We start from the raw sequence: 7,495 nt of genomic DNA, 5'->3' as shown, positions 1-7,495 counted from the left end.
CAATAACCATAATACATAAAAGGCTTCTACAGATTAAACTCTTTGAAGACAAAGGACAGGAGAGAAGAGAGTTTTATTTGAAAGAGTGGGCAGAGGCAAAGAAAGGGGAAAAGAACAATGAAAGAGAAAAAAGCCTCTTCCCTTCCACTCAATCCCCACACTGATTTTGAGGCCACCTACAAGAGGCATTAGCAGCAGAAGCTGATGGGGATCACTCAGTCGAGAACTCATGAGATGCAGGTTCTGAGCAGAGAAGACTGGGGACCTGGATGACAAATGGCACTGGCATACATTGAGCAGATGGCCCTCTCCCACCTCTGCCTGGACACCAGCATCCCATCTAGGCCAACAAGGGCTGGAGACTCAGGAGGCACCTGGAGATGGCACCTATGACATGGACTTTGGTGTCTGGCTCCCATGAACTTCTCCAAGCTTCTGTGAGCAGCAGACACACAAGGATGGGAGCAAATGTGGGAGAAGAGAAACACAGATGTTGCCATATGGACTACAAGCACCAGACAGGCTCGTGGACATATGTAAGGCCCCCTTTGGGGGACTTCTGGAAAGAACTGGGGGACATTGAGAGGGTCCTGAGGACTTGTTTTTGTTTGGGGAAAGGATACTGCCACAGGAAATGTCTGGACATACATATACATGCATTTCTTTTAAAGTTTGGAAGGATAATGGTTGAGAGGGATGAGATTACAAGGGGAGGCAGGAAATTCCACGTTCTGTTGTATACATTTCTGGTATGTTTCTTTTATATAAGGAATATACAGGTATCTAAAACTTTAGTAATAATAACTTACAATAAGATAGTCCTACTTAGAAAAAAATACACAGGATATGGCATTGACTTTCAAGGACTGAGCCCTTCTCTGCAGCATTGCTGGTGAAAACATGAGTCCACAATGACCTCATCTAGTGCATGCCAATACCTGTGACAGGGAATAAAGCGCAGAGCCACAGGAGGCACAGGAGCTTCCCTGGGTCCAGTTTCCAGAACAGAATCATGACCAAGGTCAAAAGCTAGCTTGGTGGCCAGCATGGAGTGCCAGCGTTACCTATTACCTCTGGCATAGAGCCCTGTGCTTGTTCTGCCTCCAGAGCTCTTAGAAAAACACCTTCTTTTGTGGGCAGACCCCATGGAATAAAAAGGGTTTCTCTCTCATAAAGGCTTAGGTTACAGGAGAGAGTTGGAACTGAAGTCTCACACCCTCCGGCTCCCATGACAATGTCCAATGTCTCCACTGAGACTTATGCGACCTGGCCCTGCTTTCCTCTCTAGCCTCATGTTTCACCCATTGTGACTCTTTGTAGACGGTAATAATGCAACTGGGAACAGAAGAGTGTGAGCCAAGGGGCTGGTGCGGTGTGAGGGGATCCAGATTAGAGAGCTGACAGTTTGGGGAATAGTGTGTGCCTGGTGCAAGAGTCCTCCCTGAGCACCCCTGGGTTAGACACCATCAGCTCTGCTCCTGCACCACCCGGGATCATCTGCGGAAACATTACCACTTTGTGGAATGGTTGACTCATTATGTGTCTGTAGCCCCTGCCAGACTGTGTGCATTTTTGCCAGCATGGGCAGTAGCATTTGCCACAGTTGCCTCTGGTTCTGGGCAAAAGGCTCAATAAACATTTGCTGAATGAGAAAGCTGCTGGTCTGGCCTAACCTTTCAGGCACTCTCATGTCAGGCACAGAGCATTCTGGGCTGGGCTCCCACCTGCTCACCTGTAAGCTCCACACAGTTCCTAGGGGACAGATGGTGGCCAAACTCCAACAAATAGCCACAGTCACCCAAATATCTCTTCCTGGAAGAGAAACCTCAACACACAAAGAGAATTCAATGCCGACGGAGGTCACTGAGGCCACAGACCCCTCACCCAGAGTTCTCAGTGTGTCGATTCACCAGGAGCAAACAGGAGCCCTAAGGCCTGGCAGGGGAGAGGATGATGCACCAGAAATGCAAGTTCTAGCCCTGACTCCACTCCAAACCACTGCGACTTTGGGCAAATTGTGCTACCTCTCAGGTCCCCAGAACCTGTAAAGGTCTGGATTTGGTGCTGGCTACGATCCTGGGAGGAGGAAGGTAAGAGAGAAGCTGGCTAATCTGAAAAGCACATAGGCTGGGCGACACCCAACTGGACCTCAGCCCAACCAAATCCTCCCACCTAAAACAAACTCTCCTCGCATCATACATTCACATTCTGGGTCACAGGGCAAAAGTCTCCTGAAGGCCCTTGTGGTCGGTGCTTTTTACAAACAAGCAAATCTATATTGGGCAGCTACCTTTCCTTTGACAGAAAGGAGACCTGCCTCCCACGCCTCATTTCCCACGGTACAGATCTTGTCTGGACCTTATTCCTGCCAAGACCAGGCCATAATCAGCCCTGTGGTGTTGTGCTGTGTTACCGCCTCAGCCTCCTTCCTCAACACTTGAACTCTGGAGGCAAACTCATGTCCCTTTCTTAGGATGCTGGAGTTGAGACGCTGCCAACTATGTTATAAGGAAGATAGGAGCAATCTATTCCCACTGAGCTAATTGAGGTAGTGGGAAAGGAGAGAGTTTGTTATTTTTCCTCTACCCTATTAAATGCATAGGCTTTGGCATCAGTCAGACCTGAGTTCAAGTCCCAACTCTGCCACTTTCTAATTATTTGATGTTGGGCCAGTTACCAACCTCTCTGCATCTCAGTTTTGAATCTGCAGAGTGGAGATATAACTAACACCCACCTTGAAGAGTGGCTATGAGGATGAAGTGGAGCAACACGTGTTGTACAGCACAGCGTCTGCCTGGTGCACGGTAAGAGCTTAGCAAACGTTAGCAACTGCTGATGGCCGGGAAATGTTGGGCCCAGACCAATAGGGCTTATGTTTGTTTTTTTGTTGTTGTTTTTTCTTAATTTCCCCATGAACCATTGTAATTGGGTCTATATCAAGATGAAATCCTAATCCCACAGCACAGAATTCATGTCTTTTCGTGTCACCCCACCCACTACCTTGTAGTTCCAGCTACTTTGGATTAAACACCTGAAAGCTCAGAAGTGTACAAATAAAAATCCACAAGCAAAGACTCGTCTGTCTCTGACCATAGTGGCAGACACAAAGCCCAAGAATCCCCACAGCTCAAATCTGTTGTTTGTTTCTGCCCTGGCAATAACCTCAGAAATCTGGCAGCAGAAATTCAAGTTACTCACTTTGAGCCTGCAATAACTCTGCCTCAGTGTTTTTGCTTATTCATAGTGAGAGGGTAACTTTTTAATCTTGTTTAAAAAAAAAAAAAAAGCCTGCATCCTGCAGTGGGAGGAGTGAGTACCAGGAAGCTGGGAGCACCTTCAGGACACATGATAATAGACGGCAGCTGATGAAGAGGGCGGTCCGGGTCCCCCTACCAGCTTTGGGCCAATAAACCCTACTGTTCTGTTTCTGGCATTTTACAAAACTAAAGGACAATAGAGTGAGTTAAGACTGCCACCCCAAATGTAAGTTAGCCAAACTTTCCCTGACTTGGTTAACAAATAAGCCAGTGATTAAGCACATTCTTTTCTGTAGCCCAGAGAGGATCCCCATTACCCAGACACATAAACACTAGATTAGTAACTTCAGCTCTGGTTCAACATCACTGTTTGTGTCTGCTGCATGTGGTGGGTGGCAAGGCCACCTCCAACTCCAAAGCTACTTCTGGGACAGCATCAGGACCCAGAGCAAAGGGAGGTGGGGCCCTGTTCTGTGGGATTGGCCCATAGGGCTTGGTGTATGCCTGACACTGTGCCTACCACTTTACCTGCAATTCTTCAGTTAATCCTTACAACAACCTCATGCAGCAGGAACTGTTATTTATGTCCCCTTTACCTATGGGAAATGGATAGCTCGGAGAGGTTAAGTGGCATGCCCAAGAACTTGGCAGAAGTGGATCTTAAACTCCACAACCTGATGTCAGATAATACCGACTTTGCCATTTTAGTACACTGTAGCATTTCCAAAAATTGGGAGATTAGTGAGCAGTGGAGTTACCTGAGAAGGCTCAATGGGAGAGGAAGAAGGATTTGGAGGGACCCAGGGGAAGGGGAAGAGGCAAGAAACCCATGTGCAGTTAAGGAGTCTGGCATGTTCAGGAAACAGGCAAAGACCAAGCACATACCTGGTTACAGCAAAATGTTCTGACATCCCTGCTGCAATGTAATTATTTTCTAAAGTAAGGCCTATCTGAACATGTACAAGTGAGTACTGTTAAAGACACCTGTGAATTGTAGCAGCTCACATCAATGCCTCATGGCCAGCACTCAGGCTTCCATCCTCAAGGAGGCAGGGGGTCCTCCCTGCGGTTCTCTCAGCCAACCTCTGCTGACATTCTATTCCCTTCCAGACCAGGGGCATTGCGAATGTGGGTGGCTCATGATAGCTTCCTCTAGACAAGCTCTTTAGACTCAAAATCCTTTTAAAAAAGCAGTTGCTCTTTATCTGTATTCCACTGTTCAGATGGCAAGTTTAACTTCTTCACTCTTTAGCACTGAGAAAAAAAAATGTTTTTGTTTTTAATAGGCTTCTACAAATCAAACATTTAATATTTCTCTTAAAATTGAGGTTATCTGGGTGACTAGTTCAAGAGACATTCCAGGTTGTCTTGACACAACCAGAAAGGCTGGTCACTGTCCAGCTGAGACGCCGGCTCCTTGTTGGGGAAAGGTAGGAACACTGGAGTCAGCCTTCAACTCCCAGACAGCATGAGTCTCTCCCTCCTCCCATGTCCTCAGGCCTCCTGAAATCTCTGCCTCTGACCTCATATCGTAACTTTCTGTGATCAAGCCACCATACAGAAAATTCCTGGAGGTGAGAGTCATGCTTCATCTACTCTTCCAACAAGTATACACTAATGCCTTCTAGGTGCCAAGCAAATTGATAGGCCTGGGAAACACTGCCAGCAAGACTGTTCTGATACGGGTAACGCCAGGAGGCACAAGAGTACATGAATACTTAAGTGTATGCACTCTGGAGCTAGACTCCCCTGCACTAGCTCTGGCTAGTTAAGTCACCGTAGGCAAGTCACTTAACTTCTGTGCATCTTAGTTTCCACTCTGTCTAATGGTGATGATGACAGGGACTACCTTATCGTGATGAGAGGATTAAGTAAATCCAAATAGGTAAAGTACATCCATGGTTAGTACTCAGTAAGCTCTGTGTATAAGGGTAAGTACAAGATGTTTTAGGAGAACACAAGAGGGGTACCTAACTCAGACTTGGGAGGACTTCCAAACAGGGACTTTAGAAATCAGTTAACCATCGGAAGGGGATGCAAGGACAGGAAGAAAAATGTTCTAGATTAAAGGAATAGCACTTGCAAAACGATAAAGGCAAGAGTCCATGCTTTCTTTGATGAGTTTGCCTCATTTAAAAAAATAAACAGTAATTCAGTCACTAATAACAGTTATTATAAAGTTTATAATGTGCCTTCTATCCTTGAACTATTAGTATACCAACTGCAAAGAATGCAGATTCAGGTCACAGAGAGAAAGTATGAACTAAATTCATCTTTGAAGTTTCTATCAGCAAGGTCAAAATGACTCACAAGCTCTCTTTTTGTTTTCAGTGGGAAACAAACATTTATGAACCTCCAAATGTTAGGTTAATGTAATGGCTTCTTAGAAGATGTTTGGTCTGTAGACTCTGGAAGAGAAAACACAGTGTAGTCTTTGTTTTTCACTCCTCACCACAGCACATTGCCTGTGGGAGGCACCCAATAAATTCTTTTTCCTTTTATACTCAAATGCACTGCATTTTAGTTTGCTTACTAGTTTTTTTTTTTTAAAAAATGCTTTTCAAATGGTATATGTTTAAAAAGTCCTGCCAATGCCCAGCACTTCTCTTCCCACTCACCTCACAAAAGGCAAGCCTGGGCCTGCCTCCAGCCTCTTAGCATAGCAGCTTATCTCCAAGATGACATCCCCACAGAGCTGTGCTTTATGATCAGCTATCAAATCTCAGCATACACTGAGAGCAAAGGTTGAAAAGACAATAAAAATAGAAACAACACCAAGCACAGTGGCTCATGCCTGCAATGCCAGTGTTTGGGGAGGCTGAAGTGGGTGGACCTCTTCAGCCCAGGAGTTCAAGGCTGTGGTGAGCTAGAATCACACCACGGCACTCCAAATTGGGTAATAGAGCAAGACCCTGTCTCTAAAAACAAACAAACAAGCAAGCCAGGTTTTACATGCCAAGTCAGTTCAGAGAAACAGTGGGACCTATGATTAAATTTTGATTTTAAGAAAACTAAAAGGGGAGATATGTTCCCAGCAAGCAATAATCCTTTGCAGAAGACTAGCAAAACCTGTTCCTTATTAATGAATGAGAAACTGTGGTTCCTGAAATAATAGGAGGAAATGGATTTTCTAATTCATCAAAGCCAGGGATTTTTAAACACTGTTGAAAGCTTTGTTCAAACTAAATATTACCAAGATATGTAAATAAAACACACCATGACAGAAGGCTCTGGTTGAAGGCAGGGACCAGACCCCAATTTTGTTGCCTTCCTAACCCCAGAGCATATCTAAAACTACTAATTTTAGCCTAATAACCACCCATCCCTTTCACAGATGGAAAACCTGAAGCTGAGAAAAAATAGATGACTTCTCCAAGATCATACAACAAATTGCTAACAGAGCCAGGATAAGTTCCTAGGTCTGTATACTCCAAATTCAGTGACTCTTCCACTATATCACGCAGATGATATGAAAAATACACTTACTGATGTGGAAAGGGTGGATGATGGAAAGCAGATGGTACATGAAAGGAACAGGGTCACCCTGTTGAATACACAGAGAAACAGGGCAAGACAAAGTCATGCAGTGGCTATTACAGGTTGAGTATCCCTTCTTCTAAATGCTTGGGACCAGAAGTGTTTCAGATTTTAGATTTTTTAAGATTTTGGAAAGTGTGCATTACACTTACCAGTTGAGCATCCCTAATCCAAAAATGCAGAATTCTAAGTGTTCCAATGAGCATTTCCTTTGAGAGTCATGTTGGCACTCAAAAAATTTCAAATTTTGAAGCATTTTGGATTTCAGATTTTCAGATTAGGAATACTCAATCTGTAGCTCTCTGGGGGCTATAAGATGCCTACTTAAAAGAGAAGACCGCACATCCCTTCTTCCTCTGGAGTACTAGGATGCGATGATTTGTTTGCATATTCAAGTCAACAGGTTTTAACTTTGCTGCTTCCATTAGGTGCTTGGCAGCGAGCTGCACACAGTTAGCAAACACAAACCCACCGCCACCACTATCCCAGCACTCACCACCCAGTACAGAGACAGATGGGAAGCCTTTAACTAGAGCAAACATGGTATGAGACAGCTGTCTGGACCTTCAGGGTAGCCATGCAACCCAAGGGAGGAGGGAGAGATTGAGTCACTGGGAGAATCGAACAGCCCAGAAGAAAAGATATCTGTGTAGGGTTTCCAAGGATGAGCTTGTCACCAGGCAGACAGGGGAAGTGAGCAT

The sequence above is a fragment of the Cebus imitator genome, unplaced genomic scaffold, assembly GCF_001604975.1.
Source record: "Cebus imitator isolate Cc_AM_T3 unplaced genomic scaffold, Cebus_imitator-1.0 Scaffold166, whole genome shotgun sequence".
NCBI lineage: Eukaryota > Metazoa > Chordata > Mammalia > Primates > Cebidae > Cebus > Cebus imitator.
The sequence above is the reverse complement of the archived record's forward strand: the minus strand, read 5'-3'. Positions refer to the sequence as shown.